We start from the raw sequence: 18,718 nt of genomic DNA, 5'->3' as shown, positions 1-18,718 counted from the left end.
TCCCCATCTTGTAGCAGAGCATGGGATTCTTCTGTCCTACATGCAGGATTCTGCACTTGTCCTTGTCAAACCTCAATAGATTTCTTTTGGTCCAGTCCTCCAATTTGTCTAGGTCACTCTGGACCCAATCCCTACCCTCCAGCATATCTACCTCCCCCAAGTTTAGTGTAATCCATGAACTTGCTGAGGGTGTAATCCATCCCATCATCCAGTTCATTAATGAAGAAGTTGAACAAAACTGGCCCCAGGACTGACCCCTGGGACGCTCGTTTGATACCAGCTGCCAACTAGACGTCAAGCCATTGATCACTACCTCTTGAGTCTGATGATCTAGCCAGATTTCTATCCACTTTATAGTCCATTCATCCAATTTATACTACTTTAACTTGCTGGCAAAGATATTGTAGGAGACCATATCAAAAGCTTTGCTAAAGTCAAAGTATATCATGTCCACTACTTTCCCCATATCCACAGAGTCCCTTATCTCATCATAGAAGGCAATCAGGTTGGTCAGGCATGACTTGTCCTTGGTGAATCCATGTTGACTGTTCCTGATCACCTTCCTCTCCTCCAAGTGCTTCAAAATGGATTCCTGGGGGACCCACTGCATGATTTTTCTGGGGACTGAGGTGAGGCTGACTAGTCTGTAGTTCCCCGGATTCTCCTTCCCCTTTTTTAAAGATGGGCACTATATTTGCATTTTTTCAATCAGTCGGGACCTCCCCTGATTGCCACAAGTTTTCAAAGATAATGGCCAGTTACTCTGCAATCCCCTCAACCAACTCCCTCAACATCTTTGGATACATTGCATCCGGCCCCACTGACTTGTGAAACTTTTCTCCCTTTGTTTCACAGATATCATGGAGCACACAGCAGGCAGTAACAACAATGGGGACACTGCTTTCGCTGAGGCCTAACCTAGTAAGCAAACAATGCCAGCGGCCTTTTAAACATCCAAAGGCACATTCCACCACCATTCTGCACTTGCTCAGCCTATGTTTGAACCAGTCCTTACTGCTGTCCAGGCTCCCTGTGTACAGCTTCATGAGCCATCGGAGCAAGGGGTAGGCTGGGTCTCCAGGGATCATGATTGGCATTTCAACATGACCAATGGTTACTTTGCAGTATGGAAACAAAGTCCCTGCTTGCAGCTTTCTGATCAAACTGGAGTTCCTAAAGATGCACGCATCATGCACCTTTCCCGACCATTCCATGTTGATGGGGAGCCACCCAAGCTAGCGAGGAGTGAAATGCAAGAGAAAGGACAGCAGCTTAGACCCAGATTCTCATAGGATTTTAGGAACCAGATTTTATAGGTATATGGCACCTAGTGGGATTTTTTCAAAAGCTCCGTGGGCACCCTAGCCACCTGGGTGTTAAGCACTGAGCTACTTTTGAAAATCCCACTAGGTGCCTAAATACCTTTTTAAAATTTGGCCTACACATTCCTAATTTCCATTGATCTGGGCCTTGGCACTTGACTGAGCCAGAGATAGGCACCTCCCACCATCTCGACTTGAGCATCTCAGCCATGAACCCTCTCCTGGAGTTAGGCATCTAAGCCAGCCCTTTTGTGTGGGGTGGAAAAAAAGAGAGAGATGTCATCACTGAATAGCCAATAGCCCAGTGGTTAGGACACTTATCTGGAATATGGGCTCAAGTCCCTGCTCCAGAGCTGGTTGCCCAGATGAGTACCTTATCCACTGAGCTATTGGCTATTCTGTGATGGCAAAGTACTCAGCTGGGAGAACAGACCTGGAGCAGATACTTGAGTCCACATCCCAGGTAAATGCCCTACTCACTGGGCAGTTGGGTATTCTGTGATGGGTCTCTCTCAGCCTTTCCTGTTGGAGATGTTCCACTCTGTATAAATAACTAAATATTCACTGGAGTAGGATCTGCATCTGGGTATCACAGATCCAAAGTGAGTGAACTAACCAATGGACTCTTGAGTCAATTTCTTGGTGTTACTAAATTCCAAATAATATCTGAAGAAGTTATATTTCCCTTAGTTATAGCTTCAGAAGGTGTGTATATATAAATAACACTTATCATTCCTCAATCATTCTCTCCTGTCTTGTAAACAGTTTTGTAGCTCTTCTGTGCAAATATCAAATTTTAAGGGGTCGGTGAGGGTAGGGGAAGGTGATTCTATCCACAACTCAATCTCCTCCCACTCCTGATGTCAAAATGACAAGATACTTCCAGCCATTTGTGCAGATCTTAATATTATTAGCCTCCTTCCTCTTTCATGCATTCTTTGATCAACCCTAAAATAGTTAGCAATAATCATTGTCAGGTTCTCGTTAGGCATCAGAGTTAACACCCCACTGAGATGAAGTGGAGCACTATTCACCTCTCCTACAACTATTGTTTCAAGCTGTCTAAAGCCTCATGCAGGTACTTTGTGAGCTTACGTTTGGAATACTTTAAGGGATCTCAATATAAAAATCTGGACACTTAATTCCACGCCCTCCCCCCCAACCTCTCCCTCTCAATCCAAATGAAACTTTATTGTAAATTTTGGAGCATATATTGTAGTGACCAGGGAAACGAATGGCTTGCTGAGATTATATACTGTGGTTCTCTAAAAGTCTAAATGACCTCCAGTTCCTTAGCTGTTAGTACACTTCAGCTACATTGCCTTCACCTGAAATATTTGTCCTTGATTTTGATTAGTGACCATACAAGTGACCTATTTTTTCTGGGATAAGAATGTCAAGCGGACAGCTGTGGCCATTGACGATTATGGAACAGCTTTTCACATATCTTACCAAGCTATAGGCCCCTGGATGAAAAAAAGAACTAGTGGTTTTTAACTTACCTTTCCATGGTCTCTCCCTTAGCTGTGCTGAGCACTTCTTGGATGGACCCATAAACCTGGCCCAAAGTCATTTATGGTACATCTTCAAATAACAATACAGCCATTCTGAAGAAGCTGTGTAACCGTGAAAGCTTGTCTCTTTCACCAACAGAAGTTGGTCTAATAAAAGATATCACCATACCCACCCTTGTCTCTCTAATCACTTACCATATGCAGAAGTTCAAAAAGATGAATATTCATATACTTTAGAACCTTACCAGTAAATATACCAAATAGAAAACTGTTTGGTATAAGGAATGTAGGGGTCACTGCATGTTCCTAGCGCACTTAAAATTAGTTTCTAAGCATCTCTTTTCTGTAGTAGACCATTATTATAGTATATTAGCCTTGAAATACCATAACAGAAAGTAGGGTAAGGTATAAAGTCTTCTTTCAGTGGAGATTTAAAGTTTGTGGGTTAGATTCTTAGTGTCCCTCCAAGCCATAACATTCACATGCTATTTGGTATTTGTCACACTCTTCTCAGACAACTGTTCATAATTAAGCTATGTAGTGACGATTGCTCTCCATGATTGTTCTGATTTATTCCATTCTCATGCATTTGAATGCAGTTGTAACTCTAAGAGAAAAAAAAGCATTAGCTGAGAAGCATAATTAAAATTAATCATTAGTAAGAGCTCAAGGTTTTATGTAATTAACCATTAAAATCTAAATGACAAGTATAATTGGAAAGATGAACTGGAAGTATCAATATTTTACTTAATTTTCTGTACAGTTTTAGGAAATATTACAGCATGAGAAAATGTAATACTGTGTTTATTATATTTTGCTAGAGATAGTGTTAGGAAACTTAGGCCCCAATTCTGTAGTTACATACATGCTTAATTTTACACACAAGTAGTATTAACCTAGTGTAAAGTTATGTAGTTAATTATTTAATAAGCTTTGTTATTGTGATACTGAGCCAGAAAGGATTAAGTAACTAGCAGGCTAAATGACCCAAATTCAACCTTTAAAGACATATTAGAAAAGTATAAGGAATTACCCTAATTACCATTTATATAAACAGCTAGCATAGCCATGTTAGATAGACTAGAGCTTTGAAAATCATGTCTGTATTGTTAGAGAATTAGAGGTAAATACTAATTGTATTTATATGTGTTCATCTATATCTTGCTAGATGTTAACCATGTAACCAGATTTGTGTGTGGATTCCCTTTCATGTCCTAATTACATTATAGTATGTTTGTGGATATTCAAAAAAAGAAAAGGAGTACTTGTGGCACCTTAGAGACTAACCAATTTATTTGAGCATGAGCTTTCGTGAGCTACAGCTCACTTCATCGGATGCATACCGTGGAAACTGCAACAGACTTTATATATACACAGAGAATATGAAACAATACCTCCTCCCACCCCACTGTCCTGCTGGTAATAGCTTATCTAAAGTGATCATCAGGTTAGGCCATTTCCAGCACAAATCCAGGTTTTCTCACCCTCCACCCCCCCACACAAATTCACTCTCCTGCTGGTGATAGCCCATCCAAAGTGACAACTCTTTACACAATGTGCATGATAATGAAGTTAGGCCATTTCCTGCACAAATCCAGGTTCTCTCACTCCCTCACCCCCCTCCAAAAACCCACCCCCATACACACACAAACTCACTCTCCTGCTGGTAATAGCTCATCCAAACTGACCACTCTCCAAGTTTAAATCCAAGTTAAACCAGAACATCTGGGGGGGGGGGAGGTAGGAAAAAACAAGAGGAAATAGGCTACCTTGCATAATGACTTAGCCACTCCCAGTCTCTATTTAAGCCTAAATTAATAGTATCCAATTTGCAAATGAATTCCAATTCAGCAGTTTCTCGCTGGAGTCTGGATTTGAAGTTTTTTTGTTTTAAGATAGCGACCTTCATGTCTGTGATTGCGTGACCAGAGAGATTGAAGTGTTCTCCGACTGGTTTATGAATGTTATAATTCTTGACATCTGATTTGTGTCCATTTATTCTTTTACGTAGAGACTGTCCAGTTTGACCAATGTACATGGCAGAGGGGCATTGCTGGCACATGATGGCATATATCACATTGGTGGATGTGCAGGTGAACGAGCCTCTGATAGTGTGGCTGATGTTATTAGGCCCTGTGATGGTGTCCCCTGAATAGATATGTGGGCACAATTGGCAATGGGCTTTGTTGCAAGGATAAGTTCCTGGGTTAGTGGTTCTGTTGTGTGGTATGTGGTTGTTGGTGAGTATTTGCTTCAGGTTGCGGGGCTGTCTGTAGGCAAGGACTGGCCTGTCTCCCAAGATTTGTGAGAGTGTTGGGTCATCCTTTAGGATAGGTTGTAGATCCTTAATAATGCGTTGGAGGGGTTTTAGTTGGGGGCTGAAGGTGACGGCTAGTGGCGTTCTGTTATTTTCTTTGTTAGGCTTGTCCTGTAGTAGGTAACTTCTGGGAACTCTTCTGGCTCTATCAATCTGTTTCTTTACTTCTGCAGGTGGGTATTGTAGTTGTAAGAAAGCTTGATAGAGATCTTGTAGGTGTTTGCCTCTGTCTGAGGGGTTGGAGCAAATGCGGTTGTATCGCAGAGCTTGGCTGTAGACGATGGATCGTGTGGTGTGGTCAGGGTGAAAGCAGGAAGCATGCAGGTAGGAATAGCGGTCAGTAGGTTTCCGGTATAGGGTGGTGTTTATGTGACCATTGTTTATTAGCACTGTAGTGTCCAGGAAGTGGATCTCTTGTGTGGACTGGACCAGGCTGAGGTTGGTGGTGGGATGGAAATTGTTGAAATCATGGTGGAATTCCTCAAGGGCTTCTTTTCCATGGGTCCAGATGATGAAGATGTCATCAATATAGCGCAAGTAGAGTAGGGGCTTTAGGGGACGAGAGCTGAGGAAGCGTTGTTCTAAATCAGCCATAAAAATGTTGGCATACTGTGGGGCCATGCGGGTACCCATAGCAGTGCCGCTGATCTGAAGGTATACATTGTCCCCAAATGTGAAATAGTTATGGGTAAGGACAAAGTCACAAAGTTCAGCCACCAGGTTAGCCGTGACATTATCGGGGATAGTGTTCCTGACGGCTTGTAGTCCATCTTTGTGTGGAATGTTGGTGTAGAGGGCTTCTACATCCATAGTGGCCAGGATGATGTTATCAGGAAGATCACCGATGGACTGAAGTTTCCTCAGGAAGTCAGTGGTGTCTCGAAGGTAGCTGGGAGTGCTGGTAGCGTAGGACCTGAGGAGGGAGTCTACATAGCCAGACAATCCTGCTGTCAGGGTGCCAATGCCTGAAATGATGGGGCGCCCAGGATTTCCAGGTTTATGGATTTTGGGTAGTAGATAGAATATCCCAGGTCGGGGTTCCAGGGGTGTGTCTGTGCGGATTTGATCTTGTGCTTTTTCAGGAAGTTTCTTGAGCAAATGCTGTAGTTGCTTTTGGTAACTCTCAGTGGGATCATAGGGTAATGGCTTGTAGAAACTCGTGTTGGAGAGCTGCCGAGCAGCCTCTTGTTCATATTCCGACCTATTCATGATGACAACAGCACCTCCTTTGTCAGCCTTTTTGATTATGATGTCAGAGTTGTTTCTGAGGCTGTGGATGGCATTGCGTTCCGCATGGCTGAGGTTATGGGGCAAGTGATGCTGCTTTTCCACAATTTCAGCCCGTGCACGTCGGCGGAAGCACTCTATGTAGAAGTCCAGTCTGCTGTTTCGACCTTCAGGAGGAGTCCACCTAGAATCCTTCCTTCTGTAGTGTTGGTAGGGAGACCTCTGTGGATTAGTATGTTGTTCAGAGGTATTTTGGAAACATTCCTTGAGTCGGAGACGTCAAAAATAGGATTCTAGGTCACCACAGAACTCTATCATGTTCGTGGGGGTGGAGGGGCAGAAGGAGAGGCCCCGAGATAGAACAGCTGCTTCTGCTGGGCTGAGAGTATAGTTGGATAGGTTAACAATATTGCTAGGTGGGTTGAGGGAACCATTGAGATCAAAGATGTAAGATATTGCAAGAAATAATATGACTTATGTTGTCCTCAGTTTAAATTCCAACATAATGGAATGCCTTGATAGTTTAAATGGACAATTGCCTTATGTTAATTAATAAAACTAGTTTACCTGTGTATACATAGGAAATAGAATTGACTTCAAAGCCACAAAGTACATTATCCATTCTTCATCCAGTGAATGCCTGCTCTGTTATGCTGTCAAGAGGCTATAGTAGCCTGCCAGAGATCTATGAAAGAACCCTAGGACTTGATCCTGTCATCTCAGAGCTGCTTAAGCCTGGTCAGGGGATGCTTGAGTCGCAAGACTGAGGTCTCCAGCTCCAGTCTGAATTACCCTGCTAATTTTCATGGAAGAATTTGAACAAACTGTATATATGGATGGCCTATTATACTATAATTTTGAAATTGATTCCAGAAGAATTTTTTAAAACAACATCTTCACCATCTATGCTATGAACCTGACCTAAGACCTTTTGTTCATATCTCTATGTATGTATCTTTTAACCAATACTCTCTCTGTTTTCTTTTTAATAAATCTTAATTTAGTTAATAAGAATTGGCTGAAAGCGCGTATTTGGGTAAGATCTGAAATATTCATTGACCTGATGGTCAATCGTGTTTTAGACTATTGCTACAAAATGAAGTAGTACTTTATTGTAAAGGCAACGTCCAAACATTGGGTGACAAAGGTAAGATAATCAAGTAGAACTGTATGCTCCACATCAGGCATTGCAGCCAAGGAGGCGGGTTCCCCTAGTCTGATTACCTCTTCCAAAAATTTCTACCAGTCAGCGTGCACCCAAATTACTGTGCAATAGCATGGAAAGGCAGTATTTACCAAGAAGTGACCAAATTATTGAAGTTTCCCTTGGATTTCTTATGATCTGAAAATTCCTCCATGCCAACCGGCAAGTGGGGTTACAAGAATATCCTGATATATACATTCTGGTTCACCTAAGGATATCATGTGAGATCTTAAATGAAAGCCATGGTCATTAATGTAGTTGTGAAATGTATGTACAAATACTATGTAAGGAGTTATGTATGTATACTTAACAGTCTGTATCAAGCTGTTATGGATGAGGATGTAGGCAGTCTGCTCTAATACTCAGAACAGGTGTCAGGTCTAGTGGGCAGAACAGGCACCCAGCTTGGTGAATGAAGCCAAGGGTCAGCACCAAAATCAACTGTCAGTTACCAGAGCCAGGACTCAAGCCAGTGTCAGAACCAGGAATCAAAGCTGAGGTTTGGAGCTGAGGTCAGCTACCAAATGCCAAGAGTCAAGCTGGAGTCAGGGTCAGAAGTCAGAGGCTGGGGTCAGAGCCAGGATTGGTAACTGATGATTGAAGATGAGGAGATGTAATGGCAGGAACTGGAGGAGAGGCAAGGATCCAGCATGGAGCAGGAGCATGGTGGGAAAAGGAACACAGGCAGGAGCTAAGCAGGAATCAGAAACAGGATTGGGTGCAAGAGGCAGGCACACGAGGAAATCACCTTGTTGTTCAGACAAACTTTTTGGGCCTCCTTTTGGCTTAAATAGTATAGCTGGACCAATTAGTTCAGCCATGCAATCCTCCAATCAGGGCTCCAGCGGGTGGTACATTGGCTGAGGCTATAGTCCTACTAGTTTCTCAGCCCAGCAGGTTTCAGTAAACATTGAGTGGAGTCCAGGGTGCAGCGGCTGTCTGAGGCCCCTCCAGCCTGTGTTCAAGACCTGGGGGCATTGCACAAGGCAGAATTGATAAACATGTTTTCTGTTAGACAAAGGACGTTTATTCACCTCTTTCCCTGTTGGCATACAAATTAAGCCAGTACAATGACTACATATGAAGTCAGCAGCGGGTATGAAATCAACAGGGCAGCAGCACACCAGAAAGTCAGCTATAGGTTATCCTGACTTGGAGTACAGACAACGAACTTTGGGGATATAAGCAGAAAGTAAAAAGACATCTCTTTATCCTGCAATTTAGGAAGTAAATGGACACCACACTTACATTCAAGAAAACGGGATCTCTGCCTGCCTTGGTGGAAGAAGCTTCAAAAGATTTTGGGTGAGATAAGAAATCTTTAAACAGGAGGTTAGCCTGTTAAGTTTAGACTCTAAAAAGCATGTTACAATTTTGCTTTATATGTAACCCTTTTGTTTCTTTCCATTATCCTTACTATCTCTTGAATCTTTGTTAATAAACTTATCCTTGATTTCACTATAAATTTATCTAAGTGCTGTGATGCTACACTCATTGCTGATCCTGAGTTGAATCCTATAAACTGGTGTGTACATTGTTCTCTTGTGGACAGAAGACCTGGTATTTCTGTGAGTGTTCAGTGGATAAGGGGCAGGACACTACAGAAGAATGCTTCAAAGGGGCTCATGGATTGGGCTGCATCTTTTGTTATCCTGCAAGGCAAAGTAAGGGCTGGCATAGTGCAGGGAACATAGTTTAGGTGGCTAACAGGCTGGTGGTGTCAGGCAGTTGACACCCAGTTAAAGTTTCCCTCTCACTGGAGGGAAGGGGGGAAAAACAAGATGACTCTCAGTTCTGGGGAGCCCAAGAACGGTCACATTTCTGTGTTAGGAAATATTACACCCTGATGTAATATTCTATGATCTAATGTAGCACATCAGTAATATAGAGAGAATATAGGACTGTCTGTTTTTTATTGTGCATGTACAGTGCCTTGCATAATGACAGCCTGAACGCAAACTGGGGTCTTTAGGCACTATTGCAAAACAACTTTAATCTAAGAATCCCTCATATCACTTTAGAATCCCCAGACAAAAACTATGTTAACATGGAGTGATAGTTGAACCCAGATCTCCCACATCCCAGGGGCATGCCCTAACCACGAGGCTATTGATGGTGAGAAACTCGATAGAATAACTGTGCTGTATGATCTCCAGCACCCAACCCAGTGGTGATCTTGCCCCATTTATGGGCAAAAAAGGGCAAGATGGCCCCCAAAAGTGATGGGGGCTTGATGGTCGTGACGGAGGGGACTCGCAGCTCGAGACTTGCACATCAGAATTGGATCTTGGGTGATTGACAAGGCAAAGAGGAAGAGGTGGCTGTGGCAGTGGCCAAGGCCCAGGGCTGTTAGGACTGATGCTGTGGCTGCGGGGTGTCCTAATAGTGGGGATAGGCAGTCTGGTATGGCACATAGGGCCGGGGCTGGGAGGGTTGTTGTTGCTGCCTCTGCCAGGGTGTAAATGCCTAGAGACCAAAGCATCACCTTCAAGTCCTTCAGGGAGTGAAGGGACCTCATCAGTGTTTGCCAAGAACAAAGGAGAGGGTCTGGATGGTGGTCTGGACCTCCCGTGGGAAGCCAGAGGACTGCAGCCATGACTCCCTGCACATGACTATGTCAGTTGTGAAGGAGCAGACGTGTCTGTGGCATTGACTGCTGCTTGGAGGCTCACCTTGGCTGTCAGGCAACCTTCCTCCAGAAGGGCCTGGAAACGTTACCATTTGTCTGATAATGAGTCATCCAGGAACTCTGCTAGCATGGCATAATAGTTAAAGTCACACTTTGCTAGCAGAGCCTGGTAATTAGAGATGCAAAACTGCAACGCCATGGAAGAGTAGACCTTCCAGCCCAGAAGGTCTGGGCATTTGGCATTTGGCATTTGGCATGTAGTTACTGTTGATCTTTTCAGGGTCACGGCTGGCAGTATCATTAGTGCCCACGTGGACAAGCAGCATGGGGTAGTGGTCACAGGGGCAGATGAGCCTTAGGATCCTTTCTGTAATGTCTCATACTGCCTGCATCTGCCTCCTGGGACATAAGGTCAGGTCAGCATAGCCTGTTCTAATTTTTGAAGCATTATACTAACACTCCTACTTTACATTTAAATTAGTTTCTAAGGAAAAAGAATCTTCTTTGTATAAAAGGGGTGATGGCACCAGAACATTCATTTGATCTCATTAGCTCGCAGAGAAAATATAATCTAGAGCAGAGTGTTGGGTACCAGTAGCTATTTTTAACAAGATTCACAATAGTAGCTTCAATCCCAAAGAAAAACCATGAATGCTTCTCCTGGATAATGAGAAATGGGGAAGTACTTTGGTATCAGAAGGGAACCTTTCTCATCATTGGTAAATTTCCGTACTTGTTGGAAACTACCTGCCAAGATGAAATGCAATGATAGCTGCATTTCACACTCAGTTTTGACGAGAGATCTGTAAATCTCAGCAGCTGATAAGCTTTTAAGTTGTTGGCTACTAGAAACCATTATGCAGTTCTTGGAGCAGAGTGCATCAAGTTCATGGTCAGAATTGTCTTTAAGACAAATTTAACACTTTAAAGCAAGCTATTCATGTTTTGGCTAATAATGCAGTAATTTAACTTTGCTGGCTGATACTAACATTCTTGACAAGAAATACAGATTTTCTATAAATCTGGTAATGACAATTCATATCACTTCTAGTAGAAGATAATTCATTTCATTTCAGCAGCAAAGAGCTGGTCAGTGTAGAGCACCTTGAAAATCCTATCCATTTTGAGAAGGTACACTTTACTTGAAATGTGCAGAACAAGAAATGTTCACAGGTTTAAACTACTCCTAGGTAGTTTAAAGCATGCACTTGTTCAGCAGACACAGGACTTGTATTTCTTATGGAGGCATCAGTAGTGGCTCCACAGTTAAGGCTGAGCTGAATTTTGCACTTAAAGCAGAGATTCAGTCTCATTGTTATGTATGAAAAATACAGCATAGCCTTCTCAAAATAACAGCACTTGCATTTTGACTAAAGAATGAATTTTCTAAGACCTTACAAGTAAATCTGTTCAGAATTAATTATAGGAGTTAAAATTAAAAATGGGCATCTTAAGAAATTAAACACCAGTGCCAGACTTTAGTTATCTCAGTAAGAGAATAGCAGAGACTCATCAAACTTCCCATACAGTTAATATTCACAGAAATTTTGTGCATAGGCTACAATTTTTTTGGTATGAATGGTTCCTTGAATGATGATCGCTATATGTATTCCAAAGGCTGGTGTGCATGCGTGCCATGCATCGGAGCTGCAAGATTTTTGTAGCAGTATCTGTTGGCCCGCACATGCCCCACACATAGCCTCGTGGTGCAGGTGAGGTTATATGATGTTGTGAAGGATGACACCTCCTCAGTTCTTACTGTCAGATGGTTGGAGTTGGAATCCTTGTTCCTCCATACTCATAGCTTGCCTGCAAGAACGCTTGTCCATTATACATAGTTAGTATTTCTCTTTTTTTCTTTGACTATAGTTAGTGTTGCTAGTTAGTATAGTTAGTCTCAACCCTTGCCCCATTTGGGGCTGGGCTCTCCCCCAGCTTCTCTGGGGGACTATGGCCTGCGTTCTAGGGTGTGAGAACTGTGCGTCGTGCTCTTGCTCGTTCTCCATGTGCGACAAGCACCACTGCTGCCTTTATTGCCTCGGTGAAGCCCTACTAGTTGCCCACAGTGAAATCTGCTGCTCCTTCCCGCTGTGGACCCATGAGGCTCATTTACTCAAGTTCCTTATGGAAGAGGCTCTCCGGCCACACGCCCAATCCAACACAGGACTGTCGGATCTGGCGGCGCGTCTCACGTCTCGGATCCGGCTGTGCAGCCAGTACTGAAGAAGCCCCAGCATGGGAGTCGCAAACGCTCTCATGGGCATTGCAGCAAGTTCCTGTTGCAGACTGCTCCCAAGCTCAGTGTTCCCTCCCTGCACCGCACCTGGTCAGGTGAGACCTCAGGTGCAGACACCACTATGCTGCCATCCAAGCTTCTCTATTCTGAGGGAAACGTTTAAAAAGAAGTGGGAGATGGTGGAACACCATTGGACGCATCGGCTGCCAGTCAGGACCACTGTCTGGTGCACGCACTGCTGGTGCAACACCCATCTCTCCGCTCCGGACCGCAGATGTCACTGCACTCCACTGGCAATACTGGAGACATTCCCTGGCCACACTGAACCCCTCCTCCTGGTGGCATACTTGGATCTTCCCTACCCATTTTCTCTACTGCTCATAAGACCAGAAATCCTCCTCTTCAGCAGATGCACCACTCCTGTTGGGGCATGGACCTTACCCAGACCTCAGCTGCGAAGCTCCCATACCGATGGCTCACCTGCTTCTGTATGTCTCTTCCGACTCAGAAGCCTTCTTGGGGGAAGATCCGTCCTTCCCTCCTGTGTCCCGGTGCAGTTCAGACTCTCAGGCATAGCCAGTGCATGTGTTTGGATGTGTCCCACCACCACCGCCTTGGTAGCACTACCTTTGGGGGCTGCCATACCACCAGGACCCAACCCCTTAGCAACACTGGCCATCCTGGGACCCTTACCACCAGCTTTATCTGCCTTCTCAGGCCTTGTGATCTTTGGTTTAGGCTCCCACACCAGTCCCATCCAGCTGCAACTTGGCACTGGAGCCAGAGTTGGTACCGATATTTCCACCAGTCCCTACAGTTGCCTCCTCACCTCTAATTCCCCCCCACCCTGTCACCTCCTGATGATCATAAGCAGTACCAGAAGCTGCTGCAGAGGGTTGCTAGTGGCTTTGGCATGCTGCTGGAGGTGGTCCAGGACCACCACCACCAGTGCTGGATATCCTCTAGTCCTGAGGGCCACTCGTGTCGTGCTGCCTATCAACAATGCTATCGTGCAGCCAGCATGGACTGTTTGGCGCATGCCTTGCTCCTGTGCCCCCACACCCAAACAGGCAGAGGGCCAGGACTTTGTGCCCTCTAAGGGAGCAGATTTTCTCTTCTCCCACCCAACCCCCACTTCCTTGGTGGTTCATGTGGTGACCAAACGCTCAAGGCAGCACACACATGGTTGTACCCCCTGGGCTGTACCCCCTGTACTCTGGGAGCATGGGTGAAGGAATCATGGGCACAGATGGTTCTCATCTATCCTCCCGGTTGAGGGTAAAGGCCCAGGCAGGGACATGTGCATCCTGAAGATGAATGCATGGTTGCACAGGTGGTGTCACCTGAAGGATTTTGGCTTTCGTTACCATGGGATGGTGTTCTGGGAAGAACAACTTCTGGCATCCTCCTAACCAAGAGGGGGAAGTGCATCTTCACACATACTGACTCACCAACCCAGTGAGGACGGCTTTAAACCAGATTCTAAGGGGGTAGATGAAAAAAACCCATAGATAGGTATAAAAAAAGATGACCTTAGCTGAGGGCTAAATGTTGGCGAGGGGTGGGGGGAAGTAAATGGAAATTACAACAGGGACACAGGATTTACAAGAGGTATAACGGAGAAATCAGCTCAACATCTTAGATGTCTATGCACAAAGGCAAGGAGCATGGGGAATAAACAGGAAGAACGAGAAGTACATAAGCTAAATTATGACTTAATTGGCATCACTGAAACTTGGTTGGATAAATCTCTTGACTGCAATATTGGTATAGAGGGGTATAGCTTGTTCAGAAAGGACAGGTAGGGAAAAGAGGGAGGAGGTATTGCATTCTACATCAATAATATATACACTTGTCTGAGGTCCAGAAGGAGGTGAGAGCTGAATGTCTCTGGATGAAGATAAAAGGGGGGAAAATGTATACAATATTATGGTAGGGGTCTACTATACACAACAAATCAGGAGGAGGAGGTGGATGAGGCATTTCTAGAACAAATAACAGAAATATCCAAAACACAAGACCTGGTAGTAATGGGGGACTTTAATGACCCAGACATCTGTTGGAAAAGTAAAAACAGCAAAACACAAACGATCCAATAAGTTCCTGGAATGTACTGGGGACAACTTTCTGTTTTAGTAGCTGGGGGGGACAGCCAATTTAGACTTGATTTTGACTAACAAGGAGGAATTGGTAGAGAATCTGAGGGTTGAAGGTAGTTTGGGTGAAAGTGATCATGAAATGATAGATATCATGATTCTAAGGAAAGAGGGCAGTGAGAGCAGCAGAACAGGGAAAATGGACTTCATAAAAAACAGACTAACAAACTCAGAGAACTAGTAGGTAAAGTCCCATGGGAAGAAAATCTGAGAGAAAAAGGAGCTCAGGACAGCTGGCACTTTCTCAAACAGACCATATTAAACACACAACAGCAAATAATCACAATGTGAAGGAAAAATAGTAAGAATAGTAAGATGCCAAAATGGCTCCAGCAGGAGCCCTTTAATAAAGTGACAGTCGTAAAGGAATCCTATAAAAAGTAGAAACATGTGATGGGGTGAACTGGCCCTGCACTGGAGTGGAAGGGTTAAGGCAGTGCTCTTAGCAGCAGAAGCCATGCCCCCTTGACGCTGCTGGGCATGCTCGAACTGCTGCTGCAGTATAAAAGGGAGCAGCCTAGCTCACTCTGGACTGACTGCTAAGGAGGAAGGATGCACTCTGCTGACTCCAGCTGAGGAGCTCCCAGGAACCTGCCCTGAGGGAGCAGGAGATGCCAAAGCCCAGGTAAGCATTCAGATACCCTAGGGAGGTTGCAGTTGCCATCTGAGGCACCCTAAAGACACCCTGATTTCAGCTACAGGAGTCACAGTAGGAAGCAGCCCAGGAAGGGATAAGCCAGTGTCCCTGCAGCAGTTGTTGTGTTGTGGGTGGATTCCCTGCTGACTTTGTGGTGAAACCCCATTGCCACTACCATGGACTGGGACCTGGTGGAGCAGGGAGGGCCTGGGACTCCTTACCCACCCACACCTCTTTAGGGGTGGCCCACCAAACTACCCTTCTATGGATTTGGCCAGTAGGCCATGCTTCCCTGCAGCCAAGGTAGCCCTATTGACTCTGGCCAGTAGGCCATGCTCCTCAGCTGCCCTAAGGGCACCCTGCTGACTCTGGCCATTAGGTCACCCTTTCCCACAGAAGGGGGAGCCCTAGTGGTGCTGTCCATTGGACCACACAACTCTCAGGCTAAAAGCAGCCATATTGATTTAACCATGGGGTGACCAGACCCTTGCCCCAACCCCAGGGTGACAGGGGGTACTAGCTGCACAATGCATGGTGGAGAATGTGAGCAACGGTTGGGACCTCCTACAAGGCCCCAGGCAAGGGTGGATGGCCTGAAGCAAGTCCAGAGTTCCCCTCACTTGTTAACCACTGCAAAGCAAGATGGAGACTGACAATTATTGAAGTGGTTATTAGAGAACCAACAACTACAGGTGACCCAGCAGCAGCAGTGCCAAGTGCAACTGATACAGCAGATCACCACCCAGCAGCAACAGCTCATGTGTAGGCTGGTTGACCAGCACCAGACTCAGTAGGAGTGGCTGGTACAGAAAATGGCACAATTGTTGTGCCCCAGAGGGGCCCCTCTCCCTGGCCAGGCAAGAACACTCCCTGCTAACTTTCCAGTGCAACTCACAAACATGGGGCCCAGAAACGACCCACAGGCCTTTCTAGTGACTTTTGAGAGGGTAGCCATTGCTGTGCAATGGCCTTCTGAACACTGGGCCATCCTGCTCGTCCCCTATCTGACGGGCCCGGCCCAGTCATCATTCCAGAATATGGACACACTGGATGCCCTCTAATGCTGGAAGGTAAAGTCTGCGATCTTAGACCAGACAGGCATCAGTCCTGAGACCTACTGCTAGCGTTTCCACTGGGAATGGTACCCTGCTGGGGCAAGGCCAAGGGTGGTGGCTCAATGTCTCCAGGACTCTGCCTGGTGGTGGCTAGACTCTGAGAAACATTTGGAAACCCTGGGGGCCGAAAAAGTGATTCTCAAGCAATTCACCCAGATCCTCCCCAGCAGAGGGAAGGAGTGGGTCCAGCAGCATCAGCCAGCAGCCCTCTCTGTTGCCATTGAATTAATGGAGGGCTACCTGGTGGCAGAAACCCCAGAACCACAATACCCCAATCCAGCAACCCTGAAGGGGAAGAATGATCCAGCTGGAGGGAGCCCCTATCACAATGAACTGGGGAGAGCATGACACCTACCCCAAACCTCTGCTACCAGCTCAGGCCCTGAAGAGAGGTGGCCAGCGGGCCGAGGACCAGCCTGGAAGGAAGGGGACCCATAGGAGAGGGTTCCCCCATTCAGGATGGGTGCACCCACTGGGGGAGGCTGGGACTGGTGCTATAAGTGCAGGCAAGAGGAACACTTTCACTGAGATTGCCCATACATGGACTGCAGTTACAGCCAAGTATGGGTGGCCAGCCCCCAGGACCAAAAGAAGGACCCAGAGAAACTCATGGTCCCCATAAGGGTAAATGGGACTTCGACATTGGCCCTGGTTGACACTGGATGCAGCCAGCCCCTCATCCAAGTTGGTGTGGTACCTAACCCCAATCCCATAGGGAAGGAGATATAGTTACAGTACATCCACAGGGACATACGGCTCTACCCCACAGCTAGGGTTAAGCTGGAGATTACTCTGCACGACATGGTCCTCCAGATTGGGGTCACCCACAGATTAGTATATTCCATGATCCTGGGGCACAACTATCTTTGGTTCAAGGATCTCCTAAGTGGCTATGGGCACTGAAACCTGGGTGGAGACAAGGCAACAATCCCATGGAGAGGGCTACTCAGCAGATCCCTGTGGCCCCAGATGGACCACCACCCCAGGCAGAGACCTCCATAGAGGATGCACCAGTGGAACTAGAGACAGATGGGGACATCCTCTGGGAGCAGAGGGAGGACCTTACTCTAAACCGCACCTGGGAAAAAGCAATGACCCCCAGCCCAGAGGCAGGAGATGGTACCCATCACCCACAAGAGCCCCACTTTGAGATCCGGTGGAACCACCTTTACTGGGTGGTCAAAGACCCTCAGACGCAGGAAGAACTTCAACAGCTGCTGGTTCCACAAGGCTGCAGCATGACCTCCTGCACTTGGCCCACACGGTGCTGTGGGTGGGACACCTTGGGTGAGAGAAGACCCTCCAAAGGGTGGCCTGACAGTTCTTCTGGCCAGATAACCACCAGGAGGTAAAGGATTACCGCGCCTCTTGCCTGGAGAATCAGCGGGCTGGACCAAAGGTACCCAAAGTGCCCCTAATCCCCTTAACCATGATAGAGCTTCTCTTTAAGCATATCAGCTTAGACCTGGTGGGGGCACTGGAAAGGAGCAAGATGGGAAACTGTTACTATCCTGGTGATAGTTGACTATGACACCCAATACCCTGAAGTTGTCCCATTATGAACAGCCACAGCACCTAAGATTGCCGCCAAGCTAGTTAAAGTCCTCGCTGGGGGGCGGGGATACCACAAGAAATCCTGACCAGTCAAGGTACCAACATGATGTCCTGTCTGATGGCTGAACTCTACCACTTACTCAACATCCGGCCCTCGAGACACTAGTGTACCACCCTCAAATGGCTGGACTGGTAGAGCATTTTAACCAGACATTGAAAAAGATGTGTACATTTGTGGAAGATGAGCCCTGGCACTGTGACATGTTACTCCCAGCCCTGCTGCTCACCATCTGGGAGGTACCCCAGGCATCAACCAGTTTCTCCCCCTTTGAGCTCCTCTACAGGCGGCAACCCCATGGCATCCTCTACCTCATTCGAGAGAATTGAGAGGAGCAAGAGACCCAAGTCACGGGGGTGGTCTGCTACATGTTGCAACTGCTTGAGCAACTCCATACTCTGGGAACTTTTGCCCAGAGGAATCTATTACAGGCTCTACATGTACGAGAACAGAACTACAACAAGGGGGCCAGATTCCACAAGTTTGAACCAGGAGAGCAAGTTCTAGTCTTGTTACCCTCCATGGAGTCCAAACTGATCAAGTGGCAGGGACCCTACGAAGTCACCAGATTGAGACCAGTGAACAATGAGATCCACCTACCAGGGCAACGGAAAGAGACATGTTAATCTGCTGAACATGTAGAAGGCCAGGGAAGGCCTGCTCATTACCCCTTTCCCTCCGGAGCCTGAAATGGGATTGCTAGTAGCTGGACCCCTAGAGTCAGGGCCAACCATGATGGGTGCCAAGCT

The sequence above is a fragment of the Eretmochelys imbricata genome, chromosome 3 (genome assembly GCF_965152235.1).
Source record: "Eretmochelys imbricata isolate rEreImb1 chromosome 3, rEreImb1.hap1, whole genome shotgun sequence".
NCBI lineage: Eukaryota > Metazoa > Chordata > Testudines > Cheloniidae > Eretmochelys > Eretmochelys imbricata.
Note: the sequence above shows the minus strand (reverse complement) of the source record.